This window comes from Equus quagga, chromosome 1 (assembly GCF_021613505.1).
Source record: "Equus quagga isolate Etosha38 chromosome 1, UCLA_HA_Equagga_1.0, whole genome shotgun sequence".
NCBI lineage: Eukaryota > Metazoa > Chordata > Mammalia > Perissodactyla > Equidae > Equus > Equus quagga.
The window spans coordinates 6213251-6236625 of NC_060267.1; the positions used below are offsets into that span (position 1 = coordinate 6213251).

The window sequence follows — 23375 nt, forward strand, 5'->3', positions numbered from 1 at the left end:
AACTACACTCCAGAAAAAGTATATTGATTCATGCTCCCTAGTGAGGAACTGTTTATCATGCCACACCCTTAACTGCATCAAATGTTATCCTAAAAAAAAAAACGTTTTCTAACTGAAGAGTAAGATCACATCTCATTGTGTGTGGTCAGCCGTGCAGTAAACATTCCTCAGCTATGGTGATATGTAACATATTTTTTTAAAGAAGACAATTTAATCACATTACATGGCATGAATATTTAGAAAACCTCAAGTGACAAGCATTAGACATATTTTTCTGGAACTTAAGGAAAAGTCAGTAAAACTGGAGTTCCCTGAGGTAAACACTTCCTGCCAGAAGTCATAGGACATTAGGAGTGTTTCTCAGGTTAAATTCACACTGAGGCAACTAAATGTCAAAATGGTGGGAAAAAAGGAGAGACCTGTGATTGAGGATACAGAATACTGATTTAGAAATACACTGACTTAGAAGTGACTAAAATGAAATAAAATGAAGAGTGAAGCATTTATCACAGAGAACTGACCATAACAAAAATTAGACAAACAAGCAACTCTGCCATGGAGAGAACACACAGAATGCATAACGCACTGTTCCCACATGATTCATTACAACTTTTGGAAAAAAGTCAAAATCATAACCTGAGCTACCCTCACCCACACTCTGTCTGGCCTTGAATTCTTCTCTGCTTAATATCCCTCAAGAGCCCAGGAAGCTGCTAGAAAACGGATACAACAGATAACAGACTCCCTGCACAGCTGAACTAACTGGGGAAAAAAATTAAAAACCAGAGATGGGGAAAGATTCCACCTTTGCAGAAATGTGCTACCGGACTAAATTTGAAGAGGAGACACAAAAAGAGCGTAAAAAGAAAGAAACACAGAACTGTTCATTGTTGGTCAAAAGCAGATAGCAGAACTGGAATTCTGGACATGAGACATCTCCTATGTTCCCTGGGCTGAGCAAGTTCAGTTACAGCCCAGCATCAGTTACGGCCCGGCACCCACATGGTAGGGAACAAAGGAAAACAAGCATTTCTCAAGGGGAAAAAGTCTAGGGAGGTCCAGAAAACAATTAAGATCGATAACAAAGTATTTCCAACATTTCCACTGTCTCTATACGGAGAAAGGCACTCAGTATAATTCTGTATATTTGTAGGAAAAAAAATGATTTTTTTCTGAATTTATATATTTTATCTGAAGTGTATGTTTCTGAACTAAGAGATACAGCAGTGAACTCCCGAGATCTATTAACAAATCTGCATTCACTAAATTTTAATAGATACAGCAGAAAGTAACATTTCATTCGGTCAGCAGAGATCCAGGAAGTCGCTGTAAGCGCCAGGTACCGTGCCACGTGCCAGTAACACAGCAAAAAATTCTCACTGGATCCCCATCCTCAAAAAGCCCACAGTTGGGCAGGCTAAAAATATACACTTACACTGAAAAGCTAGCAGGTGTCAAAGGGTTTTCACATCTATGGAAATCTGAAGCCCCTGAAAGTGACCGATTTCTCAGGGTGAAAATAAAAATCGTATTTTTTCCCTCCAGACAAAAGATGAGAAGAATGAAGGGATAAAGAAAGTCGAATGGAACTAACTGATCCTTCCTCTACAAATACTTAATTTCAAAGATATACACACTCATTTATCACAAGATTCCAGGAAGGAAAAATTCCAAATTAAAAAAAAAATACCTACTCTCATTCCTTCCCATTTGGTACCATATGGCTACAATGCAGTCATGTGAACCTTTGCTGTGATACAAAATCAAATGTTTTTAAGTATTTATTTATTTATTTTATTTTTCCTTTTTCTCCCAAAGCCCCCCAGTACACAGTTGTGTATTTTTAGTTGTGGGTCCTTCTAGTTGTGGCATGTGGGACGCCGCCTCAGCATGGCTTGAAGAGCAATGCCATGTCTGCACCCAGGATCCAAACCAGTGAAACCCTGGGCTACCGAACCGGAGCACGCGAACTTAACCACTCGGCCACGGGGCTGGCCCCTAAAATCAAATGTTTTTAAGAGAGTCAACACAGGTTGAACCCTTTTTTCTCAAAATAGAAATAGCTTAAATTTCTTTCAGATAACATCTTTTCATGACTTTTGAAATAATACACATTTTTAAAAATCAAGATAACATTAATGATTATTATGAGATAACTAAAAGGACAAATGACAGAACTAAGTTCCAAAGTATCTTCCACTGGTTCCTCAAAAATTAATAATAGAGGGGCCGACCTGGTGGCACAGTGGTTAAGTGTGCACATTCTGCTTCGGTGGCCCAGGGTTCGCTGGTTCGGATCCTGGCTGCAGACATGGCACTGCTTGGCAGACCATGCTGTGGTAGGTGTCCCACGTATAAAGTAGAGGAAGATGGGCACGGATATTAGCTCAGGGCCAGTCTTCCTCAGCAAAAAGAGGAGGATTGGCAGTAGATGTTAGCTCAGGACTAATCTTCCTCAAAAAAAAAATTAATAATAGAACTACCATATGATTCAGTAATCCCACCTCTGGGTATATATCTGAAGGAAATGAAATCCCTGTCTCGAAGAGACATCTGCAACTCATGTTCACTATAGCATTATTTGCAATAACCAACACATGGGAACAAGCTAAGTGTCCATCGATGGATAAATGGATAAAGAAAATGTGAGATATATATATATATATATATGCATAAATACATACATACATACAATGGAATATTATTCAACCATAAAAAGAAGAAAATTCTGCCATTTGCAACATGGACAGACTCTGAGGGCATTACGCTAAGTGAAATAAGTCTGAGAGTAAATCTTAAGTGTTCTCACCACAAACAAACTGTAACTATGTGAGGTGATGGATGAGTTAACTGACCTTATTGTGGTAATCATTTCACAAGATATACGTAGATCACATCATCAAGTTGTACACCTTAAATGTACACAAGGTTATAGGTCAATTTATCTCAATAAAGCTGGGGAAAAAAAGAAACAAAGTTCCATTAGCTGATATAATGAAACTAAACCCCTAATACAAAATTTAACAAAGACAAACATTATGCTGTACACAGATTTCTAAAAACTTATTTGAAACAAGAGAGGAAAAGCAGACAAATTCACATTTGTTGTATACCCAACCCTGAGCCAAACTTTTCTAACAGCTTTACAATAGTTATCTAATTTCATCTTCCCAACAGTGTTCTGAGATGGAGAGCATTCGCCCTATTTTATAGGAAACTGAGGCTCAGAAAGGCAAGATAACTTGCCCAAGGTCTTGTTACTAGAAACTGTTGTAGAACCAAAACTGAAACTAAGGTCAGAGGCTCCTGGTACTTCAAAGCCTCCTATACAGAATATGTAAATTAGGCACAACAAATGTCAATGGGGAACATAACTAGGATGCTCTTCCATTGGCCCATCCATAATCTCAACTGCCTCACTTCTTTAATCAGAACAACATACACCTGCCTGCTCCTGAGAAGAGTTGTGGGCATCAAGGGTGACCGTCCACGTATGTGTGCCTGGTAAACTGTAAAGCACTGTGTATGGTGACACTGGCTCTGTAACTATTTTAAGGGAAGGAAAAGGAGCAATGTGTAGAAGCTGCACGTGGGGAAGCAAACTGCCCCTTGTAAAAGGAAGAATTCTACCAATTACATCTGCCCCAACTTCCTTGAGAAGGATCGGGCTGCCTGCCTCTCGAAGGGTTCAAGCCAAAGCCCGTGACCACTTGTCTGAGATTCTGGACGGGTGGGAGGAAGGTGGATTGGAGGACCTCAATGTCCACTCCTCTTCTAGCTTCTCCAATGCCACGAACACCTTACAACAGAATCCTTCCCATAGAAAAGGAATGCCTTTCCCCCTTTAGCACCTTTATCCTGATTATTGGGGATTATTCTGAAATGCAAAAGACAAATGGCTCAAAGAGAGAGACAGGACTTAAAATGCTCACCTGCAGAAGTAAAAGTACACACAGTCATCTTCTCACCTCCCCTATCCACTCTTTCCTGCCCAGTGGCTTACTTCACTGTGGATGGTGATACATCTCTGGGACACATCTGGATCAGTCACCTTCAAACTTTTTTGACGGTACACCCCATAAAGAAAAAATGAGCATAATCTCAATGTGCTTCCATTTCTATATGTATAAATTAAGTACAAGTACTACTGTGCTAATATATTTTGGATATTATATATATATAAAACACAAGGTTTAAAAGGAGACCAAAAATACCAGACATTTTCTTCCAGCACATCACTGTGTATCCTCTTCTTGCTTTTGTAAACCTGATCACTCACTTCTTTCTCCCATGGGTCATCAAGTCCTCTTCATTCCACCTCTATCTCCTTCATCTCTCTCCACATTTCTACCCCCAAGGTCAAGGACATAACTGAGGCCTTCAATATGCCACCACAGAGCACAAGACGACTTGTAAACTGGCCTCCCTCCACTCAGGGTTTTCCTCCCTCACTTCTGACTGTATCAGCCTCAATGGCTCCCCACTGTCCACAAAGTCTAAACTGCTTGATGGCCATATGAGAACATAAAACATCATGGTTGTCATCTCACTAACTATGCTGCTTGATGGCCATATGAGAACATAAAACATCATGGTTGTCATCTCACTAACTATGCTGCTTGATGGCCATATGAGAACATAAAACATCATGGTTGTCATCTCACTATGTCATCTCTGGCAAAAAAAACTTTCCTCCATTTTCTAGTCCAGAAAATGGAATTAGCAGTGTCTACCTCATGTGTTTCTTGTGAAATTCAAACAAAATAATACGTGCAAAGTCCCGTTACACTGCCAGGCACAGAACATACATCTAACAGCTATTAGCTATTATCAGCATTACCTTTCTATTCCTATCTCGTTACCGTGCTCAAAGCATTTAAGACACCAAGCTAACGATTCCTAAGGAGGAAAAACACAGTCATTCGAGGAGACTTTCCTTTACCTGGAATGCCCTTCCTTCCTGGAGAACACCTACTCATCCATCAAGGCCACCTCAAATGTCCTTTCCATGAGTCCCTATTGTGCTCTCCCACACAGAACTAATTTCTTCCTGCACAATGTTCCCATAAATTTAAAACACCTCTAACATACTACACAGCACATCTTTGTTTACTTTTCCATATCTAAAGCTAGGACACAAACCATACAAAGACACGGGCTGTGTTTCATTAGTTATTAATTCAATGAACACTGCCTGAGCAACTACTATAAGACAAAGCAGGTGCCTTGATAAAAAACATCCGCCCTTGGGGAGTCTACAGTTTGATAAAGGAGGTATTCAATAGCTGTTTGTTGAATGAATGAACGATATTTAATTCCAGCATGGCTGTAAAAGAATTTATACCAGTGACCCCAAATCAAATGTTTCAATTATCTTAACAATACAATGGAGTCACATGATAAGCACATTGAACTTACTGTAATTTAACTACACGTCCATATTTACTTGGAATGGACTGAGGGAGGGAGAGAAAAATCTTATTTTCCCTAACATCCTTTCACTCTTGGCCACACGGAAGTGTGAGGCCACAGCCTATAAGCAAAGAGAATCCTAAGTTAATTTCTGGCTTCTGAGCTTTCACGGACATAGCTCTTGGTAACACGGTGACTTGGGGATTTTCAAGAGCACTTTTGTTTAATTTTTCTCCTTATTGTTTGACTTGCGATCCTAACCCTCACCTAAGTTGTAATGCCCATGTAATTACTGCAGTAGTAATTTCATGAATTGTCAGTGGACCTAGGATTAAAACAAACCAAATAAAAGCTCTCCAGAAACATGATCAAGTTTCCTATTCATAGAAAAACTGCCATCCTTACACTAACTTGAATTAACCATAACCCACAAAGCAAAGTGCCCTTCAGCTATTCCACAGCGAGGTGTCCCGTCTCCTGACTGCCCTAAGAGCTAGCAGTGACAGCAGCAAATGGGAATGTGCTACAGGACATCCCACAAAGGGTGCCTTGCCTTGCATTATTTTTCTTTAGTTCAAAAGCACATGCAGATTTGCAGAGAAATTGAAGCTATATTCCTCAAGGACTCCTCGTGTTCCCACTTTAGTTTTCAATTTATCCAGGTGTGAGGTGAAAAGGCTCTTTACAATTTGAGAAACTAACAAATTATGAAGTTGGGGGGGGCACAAAACAAGAAGCAGGGCTGCATGCATTTTCTATAATCTTCGTTTAAATTGCCATGATTTGATGTCCTTTCACAGGAATTGAGAGCAATTGTAAGAAAGCTAAAGATCTTAGAAAAATTAGCATCTAAATTGGCTACCTTAAGGAAGTTTACAAAATTGATTTGATTTTTACAGCACTGGTTCCCAAAGTGTGGTCTCCAACCCACAGCTTCAGCATCACCTGGGAACTTACCAGAAATGCAAATTCTAGGGCTGGGGTGGGGCCCAGCAAACTGATTCAAGGAGCCTTCTGGTTGATTCGAGACTTCTGGGTGATTCCAATACATGCTAAGTGGTTCTACCGGAAGCTCTAATGCTCAAAAAGGAACAGCAGCCACAAAAGCGAAGCCGGGAGTGAATCTAGAGAACTAGCTGAAGAGACAGAACTTCTTTTCCAGCAAAAATCAAGACACAGAGGGGCCTTTTCACTTGGGAACCAGCAAGGCCTTTCGGTGGGAGTCACAGAGGAGCGGAGGCAGCAATTTTTATTATCCTCAGGAACAGGGCACTAAATTTACCAAGAATACTGCAGTTTAGGACTTCTAAATTTCTTCACCCCGAAAATGCCTTTCCTATTTCATGCAAAGAGGCAGCTCCACCACGAGCTTCCTCATCAAGTAATTCATTGAGATAATAATAAGGTAACAATTTAATGTTAGTATATAATCGTTGAACAACAAAAACACAGACTTTTATCTGAATTGAAATAAACTCTCTTAATTAAGACAAAGATGGCAATCATTCTTCCTAGCTTTCTGGAAGTTTAAAGAGAGAGAATGACATGAAACCTAAGCATTTAAGCTTTGATGAGGCGTTGTCCTTACATACCTCTACAGGATGGCTGTAGCACAGGCTTGAACCCTGGTGGCTCCATTTAGTAGCTGTGTGATCTGGGCGAAATCACGTCAAGTTTCTAAGTTTTGAGTTTCAATTTCCCCATCTGTCAGGCGACACCAAGGACCTCCCTCAAAAGGAACACACTGTAAATGTTGGCTGCTAGGACCGCAGGCAGTAACAGTAATCACTGCAGGCAACATTGTTGGGGTCACCAGGCATTTTTTGCATCAGGTCGAGCGCATAAGTCTGGACCCAACCTTCTTTCTAGTTCATTATTTGGGGAGACTAGATCTTAGCTCAAAACAATCAAATGATAAAGACTTTAATGGCACAGTGAATATCTGTAGGTGAACACAGAGGAGAAATCAGAGTGAAGTTATGGAAGACTTGTAAGCTGCTGACCGAGAACATTCAATGAAAGTCTACCTTGAGTATTCTTCAGGAAGGGTGCTGCCTGGCTCCAAGGCAAAAAACAGACACACATACTATACAGATACATCCTATCTGGGAGCAAATGAGAGGATTATGCCTCTGACAGCGGCTGGAATAACTATGGTTCTCTTCATTTGTTTGCAGATGATTTATTTTTGGCAACCCTTAATGAACAACCAGCGCAGGTTAACGGTGGAGGAGTCTTCATCTACAAATGCAATCATACACACAGAGAAGCGTGTTGATGCAAGGAACGGTCACAAAGTACCTCTGTAGCCAAATATCATGGGAGCCTACCAACACAATTCTTTTAAGATTGGGCCCAGTATAGCTTCTGGTGATTGGCTAAAGGTCTCCCATTGCTATTCTAAAGAACCACTAAAATCTACATTTTTAGTGTTTGCTTTGTAAGATTTAAGTCTGTTAAGTAATTTTAATCTCTCTGGAGATGACTGAGTTTTAAATTATTTAAATAAAAAAATTTGTCACGAATTAAGATCATAGCTTCAGGTAGTAGTAAATAATAATTGTTATCATAGCAGCTCACTTTTATTGAGCTTTCACCACTTGCCAAGGGCCGTGCAGGTATAATCTCATTTAATCCTCACAAGCGTGTAAAACAGATGCAATCATCATACCCATTTTCAAATCAGAAAACTGAGGTTCCAGAGGAACCATAATTCGAATTGAGTTTATCCAAGGTATTAACCTCTACAGTGTTGCCTCTCAAAAGGAACGCCAATCAACGAAACAGATTAAAGCACAGAGGTGGCCAATCTTGTCTCTAAATCAACAAAGAACACGTAATAGTAACAGCTATGAGAGGGGTGAGGCAGATCCCTGTGTATTTCTATGAAAGGGCGCAGACCAGTACTCAAACCCAAGTCAGTGAACAGTTCACTGCAGACACACAATGAGACAAAGAGCCTGTGCCAGAACCTAAATCATCACATCACTAAGCACTGCTTAGCTCAGCTGACGCTCATTTGTAGACTTTCCGGATAAAGGAAGCCGTGCCGCAACTTACCTTATCTCCTCATGGACTGGGAACGAACAGTCTGCTGGGCAGCATTGGTCTACTAACTCCTGAGTAGCACTGGTATACGGGGTACATTGTTGAGCACAAAAGACAAAAGTCTATAGGAACTATTCTGCAAATGACCACAGCTGTTCAGTAAATAAACAGACAGACAGATATAAACACAAATACAAATGATGCCATTGGAAGGATATGCTCTGATCTAGCTGAGAATTTCCACTTTTTCGTCTTAGCAATTCCGTACTTTAGCTAACAAGTTTTTCATAACCATAAAGTTGTACGAGTGGGATTTTTTAAAATAGAAAATGTTTTATTTTCCTACTCTATTTTTTTAAATTAACTAAACTCCATCTCTTCTTCAGATTTCCTTAGTTTTTACCTACTGTCCTTTTCCTCTTCCCGGATCCCAACCATGCAGGATCCCATATTACCTCCAGGTAACATGCACGTCTCCTTAGGCTCCTCTTGGCTGTGAAGTCTTCTGTAACCTGAAATTTATTATTATTGCTTCCAGAGCCAGAGTTCACAGAGGTGGTAGTACACTACTGTGTGCCAGACAGTCCGTTCAACACTCTGCTTGTCTAACAACGCTCTGAGGTAGGTACTATTATCACCTCCATGGTACAGGCAAGGAGAGTGAGGCAGGATGACAGTAAGTAAAGTGCCCACAGTTAAAACAGCTGGCTAGTGGCTGAGCCAGGACTCAAACCCCAGGAGTCTATTTCTGAAGCCATGCCATAAACCACTATACTACTGAAACATACATAAATCTATGCGAGTATGCTTTTTTCAGTGTTAGGTGGTATGTGAATATGGGACATGGCATTATGAGAATGTCAGAAACATCCAAAAGAGGACTGACCACAAAGACAACAAGGTAATTTTCATCATGTTTCACAGTGCACAATGCTTTCTGGATGTTATTTCATCATTTAATTCCAAGACTGCTGGAGGAAATGAGATGCCTGACAGAAAAGAGAATAAAAGCTAATATAACTGTAGGAAGTAGAGTTCCAAGCTTCAAACAAGAGATATTTATTTGCAGATTAGGTATTTGGAGAAGGGAAGAAAATGTATATAATTAAAACTCTGAACTCTGGAAAAATAGATTCTGGAAATCTTTCAAACACAGATATTTGGTGACACATTTGAGTTCCCATAAACATTTTTAATACAATTGCAAAAGAAGTTCAAATAAAAATGGAGTGTCCATTTGAAAAGCCTTCGCTAATTCTTTTTGTAGTAGTGTACTCAGAAAACTCTCTTTGCTAAGGGACACAAAATCTAACAAATTCTCTTTTCTAAATTCTCAAAATTTACCAGCTTTCTGCGCCATATTACTAAGGAATGCATCCATTGTTTGTAATGAAGACAAAGGTGAAAACTGGGCACAGAAGAAATGAGAGCATCAAGCCCAGGGGTCAAAGAAAATGGTCCTCCCCTTTCTAGGGCTGCTCAACCTGCGCCGTCTAAAAAGGTGCTCCTTCTACCTACCTCTCTTCACTCCGCTCTAAGCACGGGGAGCAGACAACACTCGGTCCTGCAGCAATGATCACACCTTTGCCTCTGAGGTGCGGCTTTTCTCTTGGTGCTTGGGGATTAGAATTTGATTTGGCTGAACTGTAGACAGTCAACATGAGGCATGAGGAAAAGCCATCAATGATCCTCACAAGAGAACTTCTGCGAACAGCACTGAAAGTCATCAGATGCCAGGCGGTCACTATATACGTAAAACAAGACCAGCAGACTGACTTCTGCCTACACCCTCTCCTTGGTAAATAATGTTTGGAGGCTTAATTTCATTTTTCAAACTGGCTAATTTCACAACCAGGCTAAAATCTGGACTTCCTCAGAGGCGAAAATTGTCTGACTTAGTAAGATAAGCAGACACCTATTGTTCTATCTTAATTGCTGGAGGTCTGAGGGAGGGGCTGTTTTTGTAAGCCGCACCTTCAGAATTATAAAAGCGAAGGGCAAAAGTCGAGAGGTCTTCCACAGACCAACTGAGAAGGGAGTTAGAAATGACAGCCCAGAAACTGGGACATCAGGCACTTTGAGAGCGGCTGGAACCTTCACAAATGCTCTTGTCATGCCAAGTCAGCTATTCTGCTGTGATGCCAAGAAGGCTGGAGGGTGCCACCTCTCCATGGGGCCCTGAATTACTATAGGTTCCTGAAGCCAGCTTTGGAGTAGAACTCCAAGGGATAAAATGATAGAAGCAGCTTCACAAGAAAAGGAAAGTTGTCACCTGCAAACTGCAAGAGTGAAAGACCAGACTCTGGAGGATTAGCAAGACCCCAGCTTTCCCAACAGCATCTCAGATTATTCAGAAAGCGTGGGTGTTCCCGGGCTCTGGCCCAATCAGAGCCTTTCACTGATGCTCACTGCACATTTTCATCCCTAAAATCCATACACCCTGCATTTTTCCATGTGCAGACACAACCCTATGTATGAAGAACTTAAAAGTATTTGTGTGACATTATTTGCTCTCCTGCATGCGCATCTTCGTCAGTGTGTGCATCTTGGATGATGAACATCATTCTAGATGGCAAGGACAGAATCCTGTAATTCTCTCTAGGAAAAAACAGATTTTTCCTTCCCATAGTAACTTAAACTATATATACTGTAGGGTTCTCTTGCTGAAACAGAACTCTGTATTGGATAAATTAAAAATAACTGTATGGGGGCCGGCCCCGTGACCGAGTGGTTTCCTTGATTCACTCTATTGTATATTTATTTTCTCTTTCATTAGTTTTTTCCTCCTGATTATTTCCTTCCTTTTATTTTTTGGTGAGCATTATTTTGCTCATTCTTTTTTAAGCTCATACTTATTTTCCAAGTTCTTACTTCTCCTCTTTTCTAAAGTAATAAAATTTCCTCTAAATACTGTTTTACCTGCATTCTACAAATTTTTGTAGGTAGTGTTTTTGTTATCTTTCAGTTCTGTGTATTTTCTAATTTCCATTATGATCTTTTTCTGTGACTCATGATCTGTCTAAAAATGTTCTAAATTTTCCAGATATACAGAGCTATTTTAGTTATCTTTTTGCTACTGATTTCTAATTAACTTGTCACCATAGAATACATGGTCTGACTATACTGATCTTTTGAAATATTTTTCCTGACACTGTTTTCCTTGGCCACGCTATTTAAGACGATAACCCTCAACCTCTCCTGGCCCTTCCCATCCCTTCCTCTGCTTTTAATCTCTCCATAGGACTTATTATCATTTGATCGATTTTATACTGACTTTATCTTGTCTTGGGGCTTTTTAAATTGTTTGCTTTTGTGAAAGCTGGTGATGAGATTAAAGTCATATTTTAAAGATATTTTACACAGCATTTTAGTTTCAACTGGAAAGGTCATGCAGGAGTATCTATCTAAATTTACTATATTGTAAGAAATAGAAGTCTAATATTCAGTGTGTTTTTTTCTTTTTGAGCCCATCAATCTATTGCATGGGTTTTTTGTTGAGATATAATTGACATTTAACATTATATCAGGGGCCAGTCTGGTCATGCAGCAGTTAAGTTCGCACAATCAGATTCTCAGTGGCCCAGGGTTCACCGGTTCGGATCCTGGGTGTGGACATGGCACCGCTTGGCACGCCATGCTGTGGTAGGCGTCCCACGTATAAAGCAGAGGAAGATGGGCATGGATGTTAGCTCAGGGCCAGTCTTCCTCAGCAAAAAGAGGAGGATTGGCAGCAGCTAGCTCAGGGCTAATCTTCCTCAAAAAAAACACAAATAAAACCCCATTATACTAGTTTCAGGTGTACAATATAATAATTCGATATTTGTGACTATTGCAAAATGATCATCACAGTGAGTCAATATCCATCACCACACAGCTAATGTCTTTTTTTCCTGTGATGAAAACTTTTAAGATCTACTCTCTTAGCAACTTTCATACAGTTATTTATTTTTTTAAAAAAGATTGGCACCTGTGCTAACAACTGTTGCCAATCTCTTTTTTTTAATTTTTCTCCCTAAATCCCCCCAGTACATAGTTACATATTTTTGTTGTGGGTCCTTCTAGTTGTGGCATGTGGGACCTCATGGGTCAAAGAAGAAACCATTATGAAAAGTTAAAAGTACTTAGAACTTAATTCTAATCAATGTTATATATATATCACACTTGTGAGATGCAGCAATGGTGGTACTTTAAGGAAAATTATCATAAATATTCATTAGGAAAGAAGAACAGATGCCTTTAGGAACGACACTTATATTAGAAATAACATTTGTATTAGAAAAGAAATTCACTGCCTTAAGTGCTCACAGTAGCAATGAAGGATGTAAATGAATAAGCTATGTATCCAAATTAAGAAAATAGATAAAGAATAGAGTAAACCCAAAGAAAATAAGAAAGATGATAGTAAAGATAAGAGCAGAAATCAATAAAAGAGAAAAGAAAAACTAAAAAAATAGACAAACCCCTTTTAAGCTTCAGCAATAGAGATAAGGCAAAAATAAATATTTTAAAATAGCATTTAAAATTCAATACAGATCAGCTTATATTTTAAAAATAAGAGTATATTATCATCAACATTATGTATATTTGGAAACTGATACAAGATGGACAAATTTCTAGAAAAATATATCTTACTAAAACTGACTCTAGAAGAAATAGAAAGGGTAAATAACCCTAGAACTACTAAAGAAAATGATTAACTGCTGGTTAGCAGTTAAAAAGTTCTTCACACTAAGAGAATAACTAGACCCCAATAAACAGTTCTACTGAACTTTCAAGGAAAGGACTATTCCAAAATTTCAAACTCTTTCACAAAATAGAAAGAGAAGCAATATTCTCCAACGCATTCTCTGAGGGTAGTATAACTTAGATATGAACCCAGACAAGGACTTATCAGAAAGGAAAACCCTAGGCCTGTTTCACCGAAGAATCTGGAGATTAAAAAACCTAAACTAGATATTGGCAAACTAAATCCAAGTACACACACACATGCGCGCACAATGATGAAGATAGTTTAATTCTGGAATGCCAAGATGGTTTAATTTAGGAAAGCTATACATACTACTCATCACATTAACAGCTTAAAGAAGAAAAAATAATATCAATAGATGCAAAAAGAAAAAAGGGAACAATTAACCACCTATTAATGATTAAAACCTCAAGTAAACAAGGAATAGAAGAGATTTTACTTAACCTGATAAAGAGCATTTATAATAAACCAAAAACAAGCATCCTCTTTCAAGGGAAGAAGGGCTTGAAAGCATTCCCTTTAAATCCAGAACAAGAAGAGAATGCCAATGTCACCACTTTTATCAACTTTGTACTCAAAATTCTGCCTAGGGCAAAAATACCAGAAAACTAAATTAAAGCCATAACATTTGGAAAGGAAGAAATAAAGTTTGCCTTATTTGCAAATAAGATTTTTTTTTTTGCAAAAAGTCTGAATAAATTATTAGAAATAAAAGACTAGCAAAGTGGTTGGATATAAAACAAATATGCCAAAGCAAACTGCATTTCTACACACCAGAAGCAATCAGAAAACAATTTTAAAAGAGAGCTCATGAACATGAGTAACAAAAATTGTAACAGATCATGAAGTAAATCTAACAAAAACACAGACAATATAAAACTTTGCAGTAAGATATTTAAAAACAACTAAATAAATGGAGAAATATTCATATTCATGGGTAGGAAGAACTAATATCATATAGGTGACAATTCTCTTCTGGCTGATGTATAATTTCATGCACTTTCAATAAAAATGCCAATGGGTTCCCCACGAGAGACAAACTGATCCTAAAATGTATTTGGAAGAGAAAAGACCAAGATCACCAAGATAATTCTGGATGAGAATAAGGAAGGAAGATTCGGGCTACCAGATATGATGACCTATTATAAAGCTATAGTAATTAAGATAGTGTGATACTGGTGCAAGAATCTATAAATTAACCAATGAAACACAAGAGAGTGTCCAGAGAGAGACTCATGTCTATACGAAACTTTGATCGAGACAAAAAGAGTAGACGACTTTTTAAAAGAAGAGACTATGTAGCAAATGGTACTAAAAAAGATATCTGTTTTTCAGAGTTGTCCTTATTATAATAGTTTAGCCTTTACCTTAACTAACACATTTGGTCGATATTAAGTATTTTTCAGGATGTGGAACTCTCATTTACTGGTGGCAAGAGTATAAATACCAAGAACTTTGAGAAAGTTTGACATTATGTAGTAACACTGACCATGCACATTTCCTACGACCTAGCAGGTACACCTCAAGAAAATCATGTAGACCAGAAGACATCTATAGCATTTTATAAATTATTATTATTATTCATGATAGCAAAAAACTATAAACAACTCAAATGTCATGAATAGTTTGTAGTATTTTCATGCACTGGAATAAATACATCAATGAAAATAACTACAGCCACACACATTCATGTAGATTAATCTTAATATCCTAATATTGAGTGAAAAATGGAAGTCTTACATTCAATTCTTTAGTCCATTCTGAGTTGAGTTTTTCTCCATTGAGAATATTCGCTGAGGGTTTGTCATATATGGCCTTTATTATGTTAAAGTATTTTCCTTCCATACCCATTTTTAGATTTTTTATCATAAATGGATGCTGTATCTTGTCAAATGCCTTCTCTGCATCTATTGAGATGATTTTTATTCTTTATTTTGTTAATGTGGTGTATCACGTTGATTGATTTGAGGATGTTGAACCATCCCTGCATCCCTGGAATGAAACCCACTTGATCATGATGTATGATCTTTTTAATGTATTGTTGTATTCAATTTGCTAGTATTTTGTTGAGGATTTTTGCATCGATGTTCATCAGTGATATTGGCCTGTAATTTTCTTTTGTTGTGTTGTCCTTGTCTGGTTTTGGTATTAGGATCATGTTGGCTTCACAGAATGAGTTAGGAAGCCTCCCCTCCTCTTCAATTTTTCAGAAGAGTTTGAGAAGGAAAGGTATTAAGCCTTCTTTGAATGTGTGGTAAAATTCACCAGGGAAGCCATCTGGTCCTGGACTTTTATTTTTTGGGAGGTTTTTGATTACTGTTTCGATCTCCTTACTGGTGATTGGTCTATTCAAATTCTCTATTTCTTCTTGATCCAGTTTTGGAAGGTTGTGTGATTCTAAGAATGTATCCATTTCTTCTAGATTATCCAATTTGTTGGTGTATAGCTTTTCACAGTATTCTCTGATGATCTTTTGTATTTCTGAGGTGTCTGTTGTAATTTCTTCTCTTTCATTTCTGATTTTATTTATTTGAGCCTTCTCTCTTTTTTCCTTGGTGAGTCTAGCTAACGGTTTTTCAACTTTGTTTACCTTTTCAAAGAACCAGCTCTTGGTTTCATTCATTTTTTTCTATTGGTTTTTTAGTCTCTATTTCGTTTATTTCTGCTTTGATTTTTATTATTTCCTTCCTTCCAGCACGTATATGTAAAAGATAAGGATTTTTTATACATGCCAAAATACTATTATTTCAGTTTTTAATGTTAACATCAATTCCTCAACATCATAAAAAAAATCCAGTAAGTGTTCAAATGGCTTTGTATTCTTGATATATGAATATTACATACATCAAAACTATAAAGACAACTCTAAAACTGTCCTAAAATTTTAAAGAAAATGGGATGATTGACACTAAATTCAGAACTGTCTGAGGAGCAACGGAAGGAAGGGAGGTTTGCAGGAAAGGAGGTAACAGGAGTTTCTAAGACACTGGGAAAGTTATATTGCTTAACCTGGGCGTCTAGGAACCCAAGTATTCACTTTATTTTTATTTTTTAAATAGTAAGTAATCATTTTCTGTACCTATCTGTATGTGAACTTCACCAAAAAAAGAAAAAAAGAGAGAAGTTGCTCTCCCAAACACACATAAACACACATACACAGGCACGCCCACCTGTTAGCTGAACTCAAAGCAAGGAAAAGCCAAAGTATGTGAGTGAGTTGGAAGCAAACAAGAAGTCTGAAACTGTTCTGTGGACAATCTGAGGAGCAGAGGAGCAATCCAGAGACTCAGTTTTACTTGGATTGACCTTGCCCCACCCCCATCCTGAAAGAGCGAGGAGCTCAAAGTGAGATTCCTGCATTAAGTCAGGAAACTCACCAAAGGGCAGGGGGATACCACGGTCCAAAAATACAGGAAGTGCAACCTATACCAAGCAGGAAAAATAACCGGCAGTTCCTCCTGCCATGCATTGCAGCCTGGTAGGTCCGTGCAAGGCTCAGTCCCCCGGGCAGAGCAGGCACAACAGTGACTGGCACACGGTGAGCGCTCAAGAACTGTCAGCTGCTGTTACGGTTATTTTTAATTATCATTATGCCATCCTTTTATACTTTCTTTTTTCCAATTATTACAAAATATTTCTCCACACCATAAAATGTTCTTCAAAAACCACTGCTGATGACTGCGTAACATTGCACGCACACAAGTCAGTTACCTATCCCCCAGCAGAATTCAATCATTGCCTACTATTGGACATTTAGATCGTTTCCAGCTTCATGACTTTCTAAAGAAGTTACCCAGTATTTGAATTCAATTTAATTTCACATTGATACCTGACTGAACACCCTACATGATTTTAAATGATCACCGTGTTAATTTATCCTAAAAGGAGTAATAATCCAAAACAATTATTCATTTAACAAATGTTTAATGAAGCCCTGTACTAGAAGTGTGGGAGACAGACAGACAACAATTTTTAATATCGAATGTTTTCTGTTATATGTCAATTATATCTCAATAAAGCTAGAAAAACTCACAGTGCTTTCTAATGAAGCAGAAGCAAATTCGCAGTTATCAGTGAATTTTTCATTTCTATATTGACTTTAAAAGAAAATATTTGTCTCAAGACCACGAAATTAAGTCAGTGACTTGATCTGATGGCATAAGAATCCTTTTCACCACAGGAAAATAAAATCCATTGACTGGACTACAGTTTTCATTTTCCATACAGCATCACTGAACGAAGATAGAGAAAATTTAAAACAAAAGTCGTAAGCCAACACATGGCAGCCCAGGCCCAGGAAACGTGCTTTCAGGCTCTGTGAGTTGTCCTTGGATGAGATATAATGACACAAAGGAAAAGCCACCTTATAAGGAGCGGAACCTCTCCAGTTTGCCTCACATTTCCCTTTTTAATTCCACCATCAGACTGGTTCCCTTAAAAGTACGGAGCACTTCATTAGGATGATTCAAGATTCGCCCACTTTGGGATCTATTCAGGTAGCAGACTGACGATTATGTATTTGAATTCCAAAAAGCTTATCTAAGTGAAAATGTAATGAGGCACTTGAAATGTAAAGAAAACCAAAATTAAACAGATAACAAGGACTAATTTTTATTGACTATTTATTATGTGCCAAGCCTGTGATAAATGCTTCCCACGAGTCACCCCACCGAAGCCTCACAAAGACAAGGAGGTAAGTACTATCATTATCCCCAGTTTACAGATGAAGAAATTGACTTAGAGGTCACACATGTAATTAGCGGCAGGGCTTGATGGCCAACACCAAAGTTCCTGCTCTTAAACACTATGTTCTATCTCCTCCCATCCTGAGACATCAACAGGAGAGCATGTATATCCTGTCAATAAACTAGAAACTAACTCAGGACCAACAAATAAAAATACCTTCAGAGAACTAAAAATATCTTCAAATAACTGTCTCTAATCCCAACTTCTACCTTCAAACAACTAAAACAACAACAGACAAGAGTGATGAGACATACAGCTTAGTCCCTTTTTTTAATCTTAATTCTTTTCTGAACTGAAGTGAAAATAGGTAGCATGGATGAATTAAGAAAAGGATCTGGTCAACACACAAAGTGGACTCGCAAACCAGGTCCAGCGTTGAGGACAAACTGGTCAACACGGCACAGCGTAAGCAAACCAACTGAGATTGCTCGTGCTGAGACTTACCATCCTGTAGGACACTCCGACACTCACTGTATTGTAGAAGGACACGCTTTACTCAAAACTTTCTCCAAAACTATTCCTTAATATATTTTGAAGTTCATGAAACTCATCAGGGTTTCTGGGCAAAATAAGAGGTCTTATTGCAATAGCTCCAATTAGTTTGACCAAAATTTTAAGCAAGTTATACTTGTACATATTCATATTTTTTTTCTTGATCTTAAGGCCACCATGTGAAGCGGCTGCCTGGACATTGTGATTTCTTGAAATGATCCGGGCGAAAACAACAACTCAGTTACAGTTCATCAGGGTAATTAACTCCTGTTAACAAAGCAGCATTGCCGTTCTCTCTTAGGTCCAAATAGGATGCCTTCTATGAATGCAAAGTCTAAGGAGGTGAGTGTTCTATCTCTCCTCTACTTTGTGAGGAATCTAAAAGTCCACCGCGATACTGACAAGCCCATGACCTGGGTTCTAGTCCCAGGTGTGTCATAGTTCACCGTGTAACTCCATCATTATGCCTCCTTGCATCGTGTAAATGAATGGGTTGGACAAGAAGTGTTGAAAGTCCCTCCCAGCTATAAAGTTTCAATTCATAATTTAAATTGTGGCTGTTTTCTATTCCAGGTTAGATGGAAGAACATTAGATGTAGACAGAGTTTCCACATTAGTGAAGTGGCACCTTTAATCTCTCTGTTGAAACCTATGGCACGCCATGGGGTCATATCAAATTGAATTGGCACTTCCCCATGTTCCATCTGCTACCAAAATGTACTATTGGTAGTTGAGGCAGCAGAGTGGTCGAAGAACCGGATTTTCTTGGCACTTCCCGTACACACGGCATGTAGATGAGTATGAGATTATCTCTAGGAAAACACTGCAAATAATAGCTGTCAATTCTTAGCAACTAACAACATGCATTATTAAAAACAAACACAACCCCTCATCCGTAAGTTCCACCTCACAAAATGTCTTCTTTTTTTTGTTGTTTTTTTCGAGGAAGATTAGCCCTGAGCTAACTACTGCCAGTCCTCCTCTTTTTGCTGAGGAAGCCTGGCTCTGAGCTAACATCCGTGCCCATCTTCCTCTAGTTTATACGTGGGACGCCTACCACAGCATGGCTGCCAAGCAGTGCCATGTCCGCACCCGGGATCCGAAACAGCGAACCCCGGGCCGCCGAGAAGCGGAACATGCGAACTTAACCGCTGCGCCACCGGGCCGGCCCCTCACAAAATGTCTTCTGATTCTTTTAGTTCCCAAATGTGAACCAATATTTTGTATACCTGCTCCACAATATTTTTGCTGCAGAATTCAAAAACTACATGGGTCACTAAAATCCAGATAATCCCCAAACCTTCTGTGAGCCACTTGCTATGATCTTTCCCATGGCTAAGCTCTTCGCCAGAGATGCCAATGAACAGCATCGTCGACTGGTTTGCATTTCATACACTTTTCCAGGCAAGCTTGCTTTTTAAGGGTTTACACAAACAAGAGATTAATTTGTCTGGATTCTAAATCTTTGGGAAATTGACCGACAAGCACGAAATAGTCCATCTTTCTCTTCCTAGCTAACACACTCCTTTTATTTTTTTTTAAAGATTTTATTTTTTCCTTTTTTCTCCCCAAAGCCCCCCAGTACATAGTTGTATATTCTTCGTTGTGGGTCCTTCTAGTTGTGGCATGTGGGATGCCGCCTCAGCGTGGTCTGATGAGCAGTGCCATGTCCGCGCCCAGGATTCGAACCAACGAAACACTGGGCCGCCTGCTGCGGAGCGCCTGAACTTAACCACTCGGCCACGGGGCCAGCCCCTAACACACTCCTTTTAAATTATTGCTTGGGGTCTTCTTGTCCCCGATTTAAACCTATCTATTCTTCAACTACTTATATAATTTCCAATTCTCCCTCCTCTTGCAATTCTGTGCTATACTTTTCTGAACACGGTCTTCCTATTTTTCTGTATTCTCTGTTGCATTTTAATTCCCTGAAAACTCGAATGATACACAGCACTTATGAATTATGAAAAACACAAAAGCAAAAATGATTCCCCCCAAAACACAGCAGCCAAGAGAAAATGCAAAAAGCTTGAAAATTTTACTGAATGATTAATATGAACTGACATGACATCTTCAATTAGACTCAAAGACCCCTAGGACTGAGAGAATCCAAACCCCGGATCTTTTAGTGAGAAAACCAAAACACAGAGGGAAGCTACGTGACTTGCCCAACATGATGCATCTAACTAGACACATTTATGATCTTATTCCTAAAATTACACATTATCACCTACGATGGTTCTTTTCCCAGTTGGGAACAGCTTCATGAAGTCTGTTCCCAAAACATGTGCAGGCAGCCACAGTGGCAAAATCCCACATCTGGAGTGACTCCTTTAGATCAAACCATCCTCTCAGAAATTCTGAAATAAATGCAACTGGTATTAGGAAACAGGAAAGAATAAGACAGGACAATGCTCCAGAGTATCAGGTTCTAAGTTGGAAGGTAAAAAACTACAAAAAATGACTCAAAGTCACTCATACACCTGAGCCCCCCAGAGAGTCCAACACATGTGGCTTTACTCATTGGGAGCAGACCTGTGTCTTCTCTTAATGAGTCCAACAAAGCCAGGTTTTCCTCCAGCAACAGAAGAGGCCACAGTTCTTTTGTTGGTCATCAGATAAAACAGCTGGCTAGAATAAAGGAGCTGGTTGTTCTAAAACCACCTGTCTTTAAACAGTGGGCTAGGACTCTGCCAGGGTAAGATGCTCACCCTTAAAGAGAGACTCCGGAAATGAAAGAGTGAGAAAACCAGAATCCTGCCTCTCGTGCCGCCCTTCCGAAGGAGCCTTCCCTCACTGCAGAGGACAGCTGGCCTTGGGCACCATTTAACTGTCATCTCTCTCCCACTCTCTTCTTGATTTTGCCTAGATTTACAGGTGAATTTGTGCCATTAAAGGTATGATCCGACACCACTGTATTACCCTATTCCCATATTTGCATAGGGCAATCATGATCTGGGTTAGACACAGGATGTGGAAGTATTGCAGGGTAAGCAGATAAAGTCTACACACAGGCCCTGAGGAGAAGGGCAGGGCAGGGGCAGTAAAGACTCATAAAGCAGCCTGAGGACTCCTGGGAGCAGTGTGTAAGCAAGAAGAGAGAAAGAGAACAGACAGCTCTAGGGGACAGAATTTATTCCAAAAATAATCTTCACCATGTTCATAACGTTTTCTGGGATTGGATCTGACAGATACATTCTAAACATTCCAACACATCCCATTTTATTGACTTTTGTTTGTTTGTTTGGTGAAGAAGATTGGCCCTGAGCTAACATCTGTTGCCAATCCTCCTCTATTTTGCATGTGGGATGCCCCCACAGCATGGCTTGATGAGTGGTGTGCAGGTCTGTGCCAGGGATCCAAACCCACAGAGCCCGGGCCACTGCAGCAGAGCACACAAACCCAACCACTACACTACCGGCCAGCCACCCCATTTTACTGATTTTTAATCAGTGTAGAGGGCCTATACTCTCAAGCATATAAGTAACCATATAACTAGAGAATTCATACTCAAAGAAATTAATCATATTTTTCATGTAAGGACTTGATCATGGACAATGACCTCAGAGCAGAAATGTAACTAAACCAATACTGGGAAATGCATTCTGCCAGTCAGTATTCCAGGCAGCAGGAAAGCCAGACTGCCATTCCTCGAAGACCTGCCACAAAGAGCCATGTGGAAAGCCGGCACAGAGCAATGGTGATGCTGAGCAAGAGTTCCACCTAAGAATGAAAGCTTTTAGGCTGTGTTGGACTCGTTAAGAAAGGTTACACTCATTAGAAAGTTTACCTGTTTCTAAGGAAATAATTACTTCTCTGCTAATATTAACTCCCATGCCAATGTAACCAGTTCTTATAACAATATATTGTTTTAATTAGAAGCAGATTTTAAAAATCTGTGTTTCCTGCACAATGTTTGCCTTAACTCCATTACAGGAGTCAGCCTAAAGGAAATATCAGCCCCTGGACTTGTAGTGGCGTTTGTCGGTGGCCATGATGAGCTGGTCCAGATTCACACCCAGGTGACAGAGGGTTCTCCCACCAGGCCCTCTCACAGGACTCCAGGCATTTCCACAACTTAACCACACAAAAGAACACCCGGGCTGCTCCTGCTTTCCCAAGGCAAGCACAGGGATGCCCTCCTCCGTGGCCCTTTCATAACATTGTATCTTTACAAACACAGGTGTCTATGAAGCAATTTTTAGGAACTTTGCATTAAATATTGCAAATAACAGCAGCAACCTCAACACTCCATCCATTGTCTCAATAAGGAAAGCTACCGGTCAGAGACCCCAAAAGAGGAGAAAAAAACCCAACAAATGTATTTATTTATTAAACACTTCAACAGCACCAAATACTTGTACCAGAGAGAAAACATATTTTTTTAAACCACAAGGCACATTCAGTAAAAATGCTTAATCAACCTTAATTAGGTTCGTTAGTTGACAATGTAAATGGATTGAAACTACTACTTAAATATTCAAACCTTCATTTTACATGCAAGTGGCTTCCAGCAAATGATAAAGCCATATTGCCGTGGGAGCGTGAAAGATGGCACTGAATTCTGGCCTATTATGAAGGAGGAGTCGCATTCCACTAGTGCCTGCTCGGTTTAACCGCCAGGCTGTTAGGGAGCCGTCTTATAAAATGAGGACGCGCCCTAATAAATTAATAGTGAACGGTGTACATGTCCAAAATTGCCTCAATTGTACTCAATGAAGCTCCGGACCACTTGGTGTCCAGACTTCAGAAAAATAACTCCTTAAAAAAAATAATGTGACAATGGTAACATTTTAAAATAATACTGAGGAGGATGATAACTGGGCAGGGCCGCTGCTGCCTGCCGCCCCTCTAAGTTGTCCAGCTGAAGGTGGTTAAGTTAGAGCCAGGTCTCTCCCTGTTGGAGGGCGCGCTGGCAGCCGGGGAGAGC

The 23375-nt window shown here is 39.4% G+C and overlaps 1 protein-coding gene across 1 annotated transcript in view; it reads right to left on the bottom strand.

Moving 5' to 3' along the window:
• The window catches only part of SRGAP1 (SLIT-ROBO Rho GTPase activating protein 1), a 258542-nt gene that overhangs the window by 234842 nt on the left and 325 nt on the right, over positions 1-23375 (bottom strand). The window lies entirely within an intron of this gene.